This window comes from Hemiscyllium ocellatum, unplaced genomic scaffold (genome assembly GCF_020745735.1).
Source record: "Hemiscyllium ocellatum isolate sHemOce1 unplaced genomic scaffold, sHemOce1.pat.X.cur. scaffold_98_pat_ctg1, whole genome shotgun sequence".
NCBI classification, from domain to species: domain Eukaryota; kingdom Metazoa; phylum Chordata; class Chondrichthyes; order Orectolobiformes; family Hemiscylliidae; genus Hemiscyllium; species Hemiscyllium ocellatum.
The window spans coordinates 101,332-114,038 of NW_026869341.1; the positions used below are offsets into that span (position 1 = coordinate 101,332).

Below are 12,707 nucleotides of genomic sequence, written 5' to 3' on the forward strand. Positions count from 1 at the left end.
AATGCTTTCTGTTTGCGATTCGCTCAATACATTACGAGTTAACAGGGGTTCTGAGGTAACTTCCAGCAGCAAAAATCCTCAACTGAGGATCTGGAAAAATTTCACGAAGTATGGTCAGTCACAGCAAAAGTAAGGGAGTCGTTCGTTTCTGCAGTGTTTCACAATACTACCTTTCCCGTGAGCAGTCGAACAGTCTAAATGATTGTGCTACAGACTGCGAAGGCAAGCTCCGCTAAAAAGTAATCCTTTCAAACACAACGTTATTGGGGTACACCGCGTGGAAACAGATACTTCGGTGTATCTCATCCATGCTCACCACATATCCAAAATTAAACAAGTCCCGTTCCACAGCATTTGGCCTCCATCCCTCTAAACCCATCCTATCCAGAAACTGATCCGATTACCATTGCAATTTTCTGAGTGCAATAGCCTCCTCCACTTCCTCTGGTAGCTCATTCCATACACGCACAACCTTGTGTGTGGGAAATGTGCCTCAGGTCCTTTGTCAATTTCAGAGCACTCACCTTAAACCTATGCTCCCGAGTTTCCAACTCACCCCAGCTTGGGTAAAACACCTAAATACTCAGTTCAAAACCCTTCCATAAAATCATGTCGCAGCCGTTATGCTGCCGGGAAAGTTGTCCCAGCCTATTCCACCTCACTCTACAGTCCGAACATTGACCACATCCTTGTCTATATTTTGTCACCAATTTCACGTCTGTTTCTTTTTTTTAACTTTTTCAAGATGTCAATTACCCTGGATAACAACGAGCTGTTGGAAAAAGAAAGGTGAAACGGAGAATGGCTTCAACTTTCAGTGCTGGATGCCACAGAGCCGCAGCGCGGCCGGCGCAGGCTTGCTTCTGTAGTGTAGTGGTCATCACATTCGCCTAACACGCGAAAGGTCCCCAGTTCGAAACTGGGCAGAAACTGCTTTGTTCTTCAATTGCAGCCTTTTACACGGACAAGAACGGAGCTTTCTTGCTTGCTTTCCCATCTGCAAACCTGCCTTCGAAATCGCTCGAACAAATCTGCTCTCTTTGTGAAATGTAATGCAATTCCATTAAATTAGTTTGCAAAGCATTGTAAAGGTTTCCTCCAAGCTGGGTCTGATCATATGCCATTCTGTTTCAGAGTGTAGTTACCGCGTTCTGAATCTTCCACAAAAAGCAGTACCGCATTTGCATTCCTTGCGCAGGCGGGCCGGTTCAAAGACAGCGAAGAAGCTGATGAGCTGGTGTCACAGTGCACCACGGATTCCTCAACTGGTCTGTCTGACAAATGTACCCCAAAGTCGTCTCTGCAAGGCCTCATTTGGAAGCTGTCTGTCGTTATTCAACGTGCGAGAATTGGCAGCAGAGGTGCTGAATCATGGTTTGGATCAGTTCGCACGTTATAGTGACTCATTCAATCAGCAACAGCAATGAAAGAAATTACACTCTCAGAGGAACCTCTGGACTTGTGATTTCATAGCGTCGCTAGTATTAAGGTGAGCCCCGAGATCTAAGCCAAGTTGGAACTGAAACGGAGGAATTGACAGAGAGGCTACAGAATGACATCGCAACCTTTTGGTTTTCTTTAAATCACTGACGAGCAGGAAAATGTAAACGGGAGGGCGAGTGGGAAAGTGAGGCAGTTGCAGCTCTGGTGAATCTCCTTCTTTGTGAGTCACTCAGCAACAAGAGACGTGAAGGTGACTCATGCGGGAGAGCTCTTCACATCGAGAACAAAAAGCACTCAAGGGCAGTTAGCACCTCTTCCGCAGTGGGGGTGGGGTGAGTAGGACCTTCTGTTACTATGTTCAGAAACTGCCTTTTAAATTGACGTGAACAGAAACTGCATTTCTAATAAGCACCATGGAATTTAGCAAAATTTATTGAGTCGCTTCTCGTCGATTCGCACACAGGTTTCCAACTCAGTTGGTATCCATGTGGCTCATGTCCAGGTATGAACATCCCTGCAGCCAATTGCACGGTTAAGGTAAAAGGCAAGGAAAGTGGCATCTCGAACTGGCCCCGAGGTCAGAGCATCCTCCCAATGTGATCTGTCGTTCTCGGATTGTAATGCTACCTCCGGTTTTAGGATGGAGAACATTCTTTGGGACTCTTATTCTGCAAAACAGACACAGTGACTGAAACGATGCTGCACAGTATAATGTGGAACACGGCCTGCTCAGCTTTGTGCATTTTCCCTGTAGTCCGGTGTGTTTCATGTTCCGTGTAAACGTGGAAGTTGTCCTGTTTCGAGCAATGGGTGAAATCATTCAGCAAAGCAAGAATCGAAATTGAAGTAATGTCAAGCAGCTCATGGTGATTTGACCAAATCATAACCGAACATATATTCTCACGCAGTCAAAGATACATTTCTGGTTGAAAAGAGTCTGAGAAGATAGACACAGCTTACCATTGATTTTTGTCTGGATTGATGGGCTTTCATGATCTGCTGCGAAATTGTCATTGTAGCTGGGCACATCCCAGCAGCTGTGCGAGTCGGAGAGGGATCATGGAACCCTTTTCATTTGACTTAGCATGTGTGGTTATGCAGGAGCACAATTCGAAATGCAAGTAAATGCGCAGCCGCGCTGTCTGGTAGTGTGGCCGAGCGGTCTAAGGCGCTGGATCCAGGTTCCAGCCCTGAAAGGGGCGTGGGTTCGAATCCCACCACTGCCATTTCAGCTGGTCAACTCCACCGCTGCAGCATTGTTAAAATCCCCGCTGCGTTGATATTCCAGAGCAGTTAACTGTGGTGAATATTGTGAAGTCTCTCTGCTGTCATGATGGTGCTCGCGTCCCCTGCCGTAAATCGCAAACAGCTCAGCGCTTGGTTTATGTTCCAGGCAAGTTGAGTTTTTACTGGAACCGAATGGAGACTGTTATTTCATCGCTGTTGTGAAACAAAGTCCTGCGCTGAATCGATTCATCGTTATTTGGCTTTCTGGCGAATGGGAAATTCTTTCCACTGAATGTGTTATTGAATTTCTCCCATTTCCTTCATTTCCGTCTTGGAGACACCGGAAGGGAAAGGTAATCTAATCGAGACTGTGATTGGTGAAATTCACTTTTTTATGGCCCATACTTATTATATTCTTTCTTTCTCTCTTTTCAGCATTGTCCGGGAAGTGGTGGTGCACTAAGGCTGCAGTATGTTTGAAAGAGTAGTTTGGAATTGCCCAGTTGTTAGTTGTGAGGTTACTTTATGCCTCATGCCCTCGGACTGTCTCACATTTAGCATTCATGCTTCGCTGTGTCTGAACATGCATTAGGTATGCCAGTTTTGTTTGTGTTCCGTGTTAAATGCTTTCTGTTTGCGATTCGCTCAATACATTACGAGTTAACAGGGGTTCTGAGGTAACTTCCAGCAGCAAAAATCCTCAACTGAGGATCTGGAAAAATTTCACGAAGTATGGTCAGTCACAGCAAAAGTAAGGGAGTCGTTCGTTTCTGCAGTGTTTCACAATACTACCTTTCCCGTGAGCAGTCGAACAGTCTAAATGATTGTGCTACAGACTGCGAAGGCAAGCTCCGCTAAAAAGTAATCCTTTCAAACACAACGTTATTGGGGTACACCGCGTGGAAACAGATACTTCGGTGTATCTCATCCATGCTCACCACATATCCAAAATTAAACAAGTCCCGTTCCACAGCATTTGGCCTCCATCCCTCTAAACCCATCCTATCCAGAAACTGATCCGATTACCATTGCAATTTTCTGAGTGCAATAGCCTCCTCCACTTCCTCTGGTAGCTCATTCCATACACGCACAACCTTGTGTGTGGGAAATGTGCCTCAGGTCCTTTGTCAATTTCAGAGCACTCACCTTAAACCTATGCTCCCGAGTTTCCAACTCACCCCAGCTTGGGTAAAACACCTAAATACTCAGTTCAAAACCCTTCCATAAAATCATGTCGCAGCCGTTATGCTGCCGGGAAAGTTGTCCCAGCCTATTCCACCTCACTCTACAGTCCGAACATTGACCACATCCTTGTCTATATTTTGTCACCAATTTCACGTCTGTTTCTTTTTTTAACTTTTTCAAGATGTCAATTACCCTGGATAACAACGAGCTGTTGGAAAAAGAAAGGTGAAACGGAGAATGGCTTCAACTTTCAGTGCTGGATGCCACAGAGCCGCAGCGCGGCCGGCGCAGGCTTGCTTCTGTAGTGTAGTGGTCATCACATTCGCCTAACACGCGAAAGGTCCCCAGTTCGAAACTGGGCAGAAACTGCTTTGTTCTTCAATTGCAGCCTTTTACACGGACAAGAACGCAGCTTTCTTGCTTGCTTTCCCATCTGCAAACCTGCCTTCGAAATCGCTCGAACAAATCTGCTCTCTTTGTGAAATGTAATGCAATTCCATTAAATTAGTTTGCAAAGCATTGTAAAGGTTTCCTCCAAGCTGGGTCTGATCATATGCCATTCTGTTTCAGAGTGTAGTTACCGCGTTCTGAATCTTCCACAAAAAGCAGTACCGCATTTGCATTCCTTGCGCAGGCGGGCCGGTTCAAAGACAGCGAAGAAGCTGATGAGCTGGTGTCACAGTGCACCACGGATTCCTCAACTGGTCTGTCTGACAAATGTACCCCAAAGTCGTCTCTGCAAGGCCTCATTTGGAAGCTGTCTGTCGTTATTCAACGTGCGAGAATTGGCAGCAGAGGTGCTGAATCATGGTTTGGATCAGTTCGCACGTTATAGTGACTCATTCAATCAGCAACAGCAATGAAAGAAATTACACTCTCAGAGGAACCTCTGGACTTGTGATTTCATAGCGTCGCTAGTATTAAGGTGAGCCCCGAGATCTAAGCCAAGTTGGAACTGAAACGGAGGAATTGACAGAGAGGCTACAGAATGACATCGCAACCTTTTGGTTTTCTTTAAATCACTGACGAGCAGGAAAATGTAAACGGGAGGGCGAGTGGGAAAGTGAGGCAGTTGCAGCTCTGGTGAATCTCCTTCTTTGTGAGTCACTCAGCAACAAGAGACGTGAAGGTGACTCATGCGGGAGAGCTCTTCACATCGAGAACAAAAAGCACTCAAGGGCAGTTAGCACCTCTTCCGCAGTGGGGGTGGGGTGAGTAGGACCTTCTGTTACTATGTTCAGAAACTGCCTTTTAAATTGACGTGAACAGAAACTGCATTTCTAATAAGCACCATGGAATTTAGCAAAATTTATTGAGTCGCTTCTCGTCGATTCGCACACAGGTTTCCAACTCAGTTGGTATCCATGTGGCTCATGTCCAGGTATGAACATCCCTGCAGCCAATTGCACGGTTAAGGTAAAAGGCAAGGAAAGTGGCATCTCGAACTGGCCCCGAGGTCAGAGCATCCTCCCAATGTGATCTGTCGTTCTCGGATTGTAATGCTACCTCCGGTTTTAGGATGGAGAACATTCTTTGGGACTCTTATTCTGCAAAACAGACACAGTGACTGAAACGATGCTGCACGGTATAATGTGGAACACGGCCTGCTCAGCTTTGTGCATTTTCCCTGTAGTCCGGTGTGTTTCATGTTCCGTGTAAACGTGAAAGTTGTCCTGTTTCGAGCAATGGGTGAAATCATTCAGCAAAGCAAGAATCGAAATTGAAGTAATGTCAAGCAGCTCATGGTGATTTGACCAAATCATAACCGAACATATATTCTCACGCAGTCAAAGATACATTTCTGGTTGAAAAGAGTCTGAGAAGATAGACTCAGCTTACCATTGATTTTTGTCTGGATTGATGGGCTTTCATGATCTGCTGCGAAATTGTCATTGTAGCTGGGCACATCCCAGCAGCTGTGCGAGTCGGAGAGGGATCATGGAACCCTTTTCATTTGACTTAGCATGTGTGGTTATGCAGGAGCACAATTCGAAATGCAAGTAAATGCGCTGCCGCGCTGTCTGGTAGTGTGGCCGAGCGGTCTAAGGCGCTGGATCCAGGTTCCAGTCCTGAAAGGGGCGTGGGTTCGAATCCCACCACTGCCATTTCAGCTGGTCAACTCCACCGCTGCCGCATTGTTAAAATCCCCGCGGCGTTGATATTCCAGGGGAATTAACTGTGGTGAATATTGTGAAGTCTCTCTGCTGTCACGATGGTGCTCGCCTACCCTGCTGAAAATCGCAAACAGCTCAACGCTTGGTTTGCGTTCCAGGCAAGTTGAGTTTTTACTGGAACCGAATGGAGACTGTTATTTCATCGCTGTTGTGAAACAAAGTCCTGCGCTGAATCGATTCATCGTTATTTGGCTTTCTGGCGAATGGGAAATTCTTTCCACTGAATGTGTTATTGAATTTCTCCCATTTCCTTCATTTCCGTCTTGGAGACACCGGAAGGGAAAGGTAATCTAATCGAGACTGTGATTGGTGAAATTCACTTTTTTATGGCCCATACTTATTATATTCTTTCTTTCTCTCTTTTCAGCATTGTCCGGGAAGTGGAGGTGCACTAAGGCTGCAGTATGTTTGAAAGAGTAGTTTGGAATTGCCCAGTTGTTAGTTGTGAGGTTACTTTATGCCTCATGCCCTCGGACTGTCTCACAATTGGCATTCATGCTTCGCTGTGTCTGAACATGCATTAGGTATGCCAGTTTTGTTTGTGTTCCGTGTTAAATGCTTTCTGTTTGCGATTCGCTCAATACATTACGAGTTAACAGGGGTTCTGAGGTAACTTCCAGCAGCAAAAATCCTCAACTGAGGATCTGGAAAAATTTCACGAAGTATGGTCAGTCACAGCAAAAGTAAGGGAGTCGTTCGTTTCTGCAGTGTTTCACAATACTACCTTTCCCGTGAGCAGTCGAACAGTCTAAATGATTGTGCTACAGACTGCGACGGCAAGCTCCGCTAAAAAGTAATCCTTTCAAACACAACGTTATTGGGGTACACCGCGTGGAAACAGATACTTCGGTGTATCTCATCCATGCTCACCACATATCCAAAATTAAACAAGTCCCGTTCCACAGCATTTGGCCTCCATCCCTCTAAACCCATCCTATCCAGAAACTGATCCGATTACCATTGCAATTTTCTGAGTGCAATAGCCTCCTCCACTTCCTCTGGTAGCTCATTCCATACACGCACAACCTTGTGTGTGGGAAATGTGCCTCAGGTCCTTTGTCAATTTCAGAGCACTCACCTTAAACCTATGCTCCCGAGTTTCCAACTCACCCCAGCTTGGGTAAAACACCTAAATACTCAGTTCAAAACCCTTCCATAAAATCATGTCGCAGCCGTTATGCTGCCGGGAAAGTTGTCCCAGCCTATTCCACCTCACTCTACAGTCCGAACATTGACCACATCCTTGTCTATATTTTGTCACCAATTTCACGTCTGTTTCTTTTTTTAACTTTTTCAAGATGTCAATTACCCTGGATAACAACGAGCTGTTGGAAAAAGAAAGGTGAAACGGAGAATGGCTTCAACTTTCAGTGCCGGATGCCGCAGAGCCGCAGCGCGGCTGGAGCAGGCTTGTTTCTGTAGTGTAGTGGTCATCACATTCGCCTAACACGCGAAAGGTCCCCAGTTCGAAACTGGGCAGAAACTGCTTTGTTCTTCAATTGCAGCCTTTTACACGGACAAGAACGCAGCTTTCTTGCTTGCTTTCCCATCTGCAAACCTGCCTTCGAAATCGCTCGAACAAATCTGCTCTCTTTGTGAAACGTAATGCAATTCCATTAAATTAGTTTGCAAAGCATTGTAAAGGTTTTCTCCAAGCTGGGTCTGATCATATGCCATTCTGTTTCAGAGTGTAGTTACCGCGTTCTGAATCTTCCACAAAAAGCAGTACCGCATTTGCATTCCTTGCGCAGGCGGGCCGGTTCAAAGACAGCGAAGAAGCTGATGAGCTGGTGTCACAGTGCACCACGGATTCCTCAACTGGTCTGTCTGACAAATGTACCCCAAAGTCGTCTCTGCAAGGCCTCATTTGGAAGCTGTCTGTCGTTATTCAACGTGCGAGAATTGGCAGCAGAGGTGCTGAATCATGGTTTGGATCAGTTCGCACGTTATAGTGACTCATTCAATCAGCAACAGCAATGAAAGAAATTACACTCTCAGAGGAACCTCTGGACTTGTGATTTCATAGCGTCGCTAGTATTAAGGTGAGCCCCGAGATCTAAGCCAAGTTGGAACTGAAACGGAGGAATTGACAGAGAGGCTACAGAATGACATCGCAACCTTTTGGTTTTCTTTAAATCACTGACGAGCAGGAAAATGTAAACGGGAGGGCGAGTGGGAAAGTGAGGCAGTTGCAGCTCTGGTGAATCTCCTTCTTTGTGAGTCACTCAGCAACAAGAGACGTGAAGGTGACTCATGCGGGAGAGCTCTTCACATCGAGAACAAAAAGCACTCAAGGGCAGTTAGCACCTCTTCCGCAGTGGGGGTGGGGTGAGTAGGACCTTCTGTTACTATGTTCAGAAACTGCCTTTTAAATTGACGTGAACAGAAACTGCATTTCTAATAAGCACCATGGAATTTAGCAAAATTTATTGAGTCGCTTCTCGTCGATTCGCACACAGGTTTCCAACTCAGTTGGTATCCATGTGGCTCATGTCCAGGTATGAACATCCCTGCAGCCAATTGCACGGTTAAGGTAAAAGGCAAGGAAAGTGGCATCTCGAACTGGCCCCGAGGTCAGAGCATCCTCCCAATGTGATCTGTCGTTCTCGGATTGTAATGCTACCTCCGGTTTTAGGATGGAGAACATTCTTTGGGACTCTTATTCTGCAAACAGACACAGTGACTGAAACGATGCTGCACGGTATAATGTGGAACACGGCCTGCTCAGCTTTGTGCATTTTCCCTGTAGTCCGGTGTGTTTCATGTTCCGTGTAAACGTGAAAGTTGTCCTGTTTCGAGCAATGGGTGAAATCATTCAGCAAAGCAAGAATCGAAATTGAAGTAATGTCAAGCAGCTCATGGTGATTTGACCAAATCATAACCGAACATATATTCTCACGCAGTCAAAGATACATTTCTGGTTGAAAAGAGTCTGAGAAGATAGACTCAGCTTACCATTGATTTTTGTCTGGATTGATGGGCTTTCATGATCTGCTGCGAAATTGACATTGGAGCCGGGCACATCTCAGCAGCTGTGCGAGTCGGAGAGGGATCATGGAACCCTTTTCATTTGACTTTGCATCTGTTGTTCTGCAGGAGCACAATTGGAAATGGAAGCTATGGCGCATACTTATTATATTCTTTCTTTCTCTCTTTTCAGCATTGTTTGGGAAGAGGTGGTGCACTAAGGTTGCACTATGTTTGAAAGAGTAGTTTGGACTTGCCCTGTTGTTAGTTGTGAGACTAACAACAGTTGTTAGTTATGCCTCATGACCTTGGACTGTATCATTCGTGCTTCGCTGTGTCTGAACATGCATTAGGTATGCCAGTTTTGTTTGTGTTCCGTGTTAAATGCTTACTGCTTGCTATTAGCTCAATACATTACGAGTTAACAGGGTTTCTGAGGTAACTTCCAGCAGCAAAAATCCTTAACTGAGGGTCTGGGAAAATTTCACGAAGTATGGTCAGTCGGAGCAAAAGTAAGGAAATTGTTCGTTTCTGCAGTTTTTCACAATACTAACTTTCCGGTGAGCAGTCGAACAGACTAAATGATTGTGCCATAGACTGCCACGGCAAGCTCCGCTAAAAAGTAATCCTTTAAAGCCGGTGTAAGCAACACAACGTTATTGGGGTACACTGCGTGGAAACAGATACTTCGCTGTATCTCAACCATACTCACCACATCACCAAAATTAAACAAGTCCCATTCCACAGCATTTGGCCTCCATCCCTCTAAACCCATCCTATCCAGAAACTCGTCCAATTACCATTGCAATTTTCTGAGTGCAATAGCCTCCTCCACTTCCTCTGGTAGCTCATTCCATACACGCACAAGCTTGTGTGTGGGAAATGTGCCTCAGGTCCTTTGTCAATTTCAGACCACTCACCTTAAACCTATGCTCTCGAGTTTCCAACTCACCCCAGCTTGGTTAAAACTCATAAATTCTCTGTTTACAACCCTTCCATAAAATCATGTCGCAGCCGTTAACGCTGCCGGGAAAGTTGTCCCAGCCTGTTCCACCTCACTCTACAGTCCAAACATTGACGATATCCTTGCTGAAAATGTGTTGCTGGTTATAGCGCAGCAGGTCAGGCAGCATCCAAGGAACAGGAAATTCGACGTTTCGGGCCAGAGCCCATCATCAGCAATGAGGAGAGTGTACCAGGCTGGCTAAGATAAAAGGTAGGGAGGAGGGAATTGGGGGAGGGGCGATGGAGATGTGATAGATGGAAGGAGGTCAAGGTGAGGGTGATAGGCTGGAGTGTGGTGGGGGCGGAGAGGTCAGGAAGAAGATTGCAGGTTAGGAGGGCGGTGCTGAGTTGAGGGAACCAACTGAGACAAGGTGGGGGGAGGGGAAATGAGGAAACTGGAGAAATCTGAGTTCATCACTTGTGGTTGGAGGGTTCCCAGGCGGAAGATGAGGCGCTCTTCCTCCAACCGTCGTGTTGTTATGTTCTGCCGATGGAGGAGTCCATGGACCTGCATGTCCTCGGTGGAGTGGGAGGGAGAGTTAAAGTGTTGAGCCACGGGGTGGTTGGGTTGGTTGGTCCGGGCGTCCCAGAGGTGCTCCCTGAAGCGTTCCACAATTAGGCGGCCCGTCTCCCCAAAATAGAGGAGGCCACATCGGGTGCAGCGGATGCAATAGATGATGTGTGTGGAGGTGCAGGTGAATTTGGGGCGGATATGGAAGCATCCCTTCGGGCCTTGGAGAGAAGTAAGGGAGGAGGCGTGGGCGCAAGTTTTACATTTCCTGCGGTTGCAGGGGAAGGTGCCGGAGTGGAGGTTGGGTTGGTGGGGGGTGTGGACCTGACGAGGGAGTCACGAGGAGAGTGGTCTTTGCGGAACGCTGATAGGGGAGGGGAGGGAAATATATCCCTGGTGGTGGGGTCCGTTTGGAGGTGGCGGAAATGACGGCAGATGATACGTTGTATACGGAGGTTGGTGGGGTGGAAGGTGAGAACCAGTGGGGTTCTGTCTTGGTGGCGGTTGGAGGGGCGGGGCTCAAGGGCGGAGGAGCGGGAAGTGGAGGAGATGCGGTGGAGGGCATCGTCGATCACGTCTGGGGGGAATCTGCGGTCCTTGAAGAAGGAGGCCATCTGGGCTGTACGGTACTGGAACTGGTCCTCCTGGGAGCAGATGCGGCGGAGACGAACGAATTGGGAATATGGGATGGCGTTTTTACAGGGGGCAGGTTGGTGACGATATCCATATCTATATTTTGTCACCAATTTAAAATCTCTTTTTTTTTAAAAAAATATTTTCAATATGTCAATTACCCTGGATAACAACGAGATATTGGAAAAAGAAAAGTGAAACGTAGAATGTCTTCAACTTTCAGTGCTGGATGCCACTGAACCGCAGGGCATCTGGCTGAGGCTTGTTTCTGTAGTGTAGCGGTCATCACGTTCGCCTCAACACGCGAAAGGTCCCCCGCTCGAAACTGGGTAGAAACTGCTTTGTTCTTCAACTGCAGCCTTTTACACGGACAAGCACGGAGCTTTATTTCTTGCTTTCCCATCTGCAAACCTGCCTTGGAAATTGCTCGAACAAATCTGCTCTCTTTGTGAAATGTGATGCAATTCCATTTAGTTAGTGTGCAAAGCATGGTAAAGGTTTTCTCCAACCTGGTCAAGCGACTCAATAAATTTTGCTAAATTCCATGGTGCTTATTAGAAATGCAGTTTCTGTTCACGTCAACTTAAAAGGCAGTTTCTGAACATAGTAACAGAAGTTACTACTCACCCCTCCCCCACTCCGGAAGAGGTGCTAACTGCACTTGAGTGCTTTTTGTTCTCGATGTGAAGAGCTCTCACGCCTGAGTCACCTTCACGTCTCTTGCTGCTGAGTGACTCACAAAGAAGGAGTTTCACCAGAGCTGCAACTGCCTCACTTTCCCACTCGAGCTCCCGTTTACATTTTCCTGCTGCTCAGTGATTTAAAGAGAACCAAAAGGATGCGATGTCATTCTGTAGCCTCTCTGTCCATTCCTCCGTTTCAGTTCCAAAATGGCTTAGATCTCGGGACGCACCTTAATACTAGCGACGTTATGAAATCACAAGTCCAGAGGTTCCTTTGAGAGTGTAATTTCTTTCATTGCTTTTGCTGATTGAATGAGTCACTAACGTGCGAACTGATCCAAACCATGATTTAGCACCTTTGGGAACTGTATTCATATTGAATCTGGGACATGACTTGCAGCTGGAGCAGAAATTGTGGAGGGGAAGCTTGGAAACACGGATTGGGGGTCAGTGTCACTTCCTGACCCAGCCTGGAATTTCCAAGTACATTTCCAAAACTATACCTAACCATCGGAGTGGCTCGATCTGCCCCTGTGTAGCAGGTCCGAAGGGCTGAATGGAACATCAGAATGTAGGGCTCCGGGACACGAGTGGGCCTTTCGGCCCTTTGACACTACTCCACCAGTAAATCAGATTATGGCTTATCTCATGGCGTTCCCACCTGCACTTTGCTCTCCATGCACCATTATCCCTGATTCACCTGTCTATGGAAAATCAGATGAAGCCAACCTCGACATAATATAAGGATTCAGCCCTCCCAAACTTCTGGGAAGGAGAATTCCCACCTGAATGAATTCCCACTTTGTGATTTTTTTTCACTCCAGTTGTGACTGAGGATGGAGGGTGTCACTGTTTCCTTTTCTCGTCCCACTCCTCCAC

The 12,707-nt window shown here is 46.6% G+C and overlaps 5 non-coding genes across 5 annotated transcripts; all 5 read left to right on the forward strand.

The window, feature by feature from the left end:
- The first annotated feature begins 859 nt into the window (after positions 1 to 859).
- trnav-aac (transfer RNA valine (anticodon AAC)) lies at positions 860 to 932 on the forward strand. The gene has a single exon. It is a non-coding gene; the product is annotated as a tRNA-Val (tRNA).
- Positions 933 to 2,587: 1,655 nt separating this feature from the next.
- trnal-cag (transfer RNA leucine (anticodon CAG)) lies at positions 2,588 to 2,669 on the forward strand. Its single transcript has one exon. It is a non-coding gene; the product is annotated as a tRNA-Leu (tRNA).
- A 1,481-nt stretch (positions 2,670 to 4,150) lies between these two features.
- trnav-aac (transfer RNA valine (anticodon AAC)) lies at positions 4,151 to 4,223 on the forward strand. Its single transcript has one exon. It is a non-coding gene; the product is annotated as a tRNA-Val (tRNA).
- A 1,655-nt stretch (positions 4,224 to 5,878) lies between these two features.
- Positions 5,879 to 5,960, forward strand: trnal-cag (transfer RNA leucine (anticodon CAG)). The gene has a single exon. It is a non-coding gene; the product is annotated as a tRNA-Leu (tRNA).
- A 1,481-nt stretch (positions 5,961 to 7,441) lies between these two features.
- trnav-aac (transfer RNA valine (anticodon AAC)) lies at positions 7,442 to 7,514 on the forward strand. Its single transcript has one exon. It is a non-coding gene; the product is annotated as a tRNA-Val (tRNA).
- Positions 7,515 to 12,707: the final 5,193 nt, after the last annotated feature.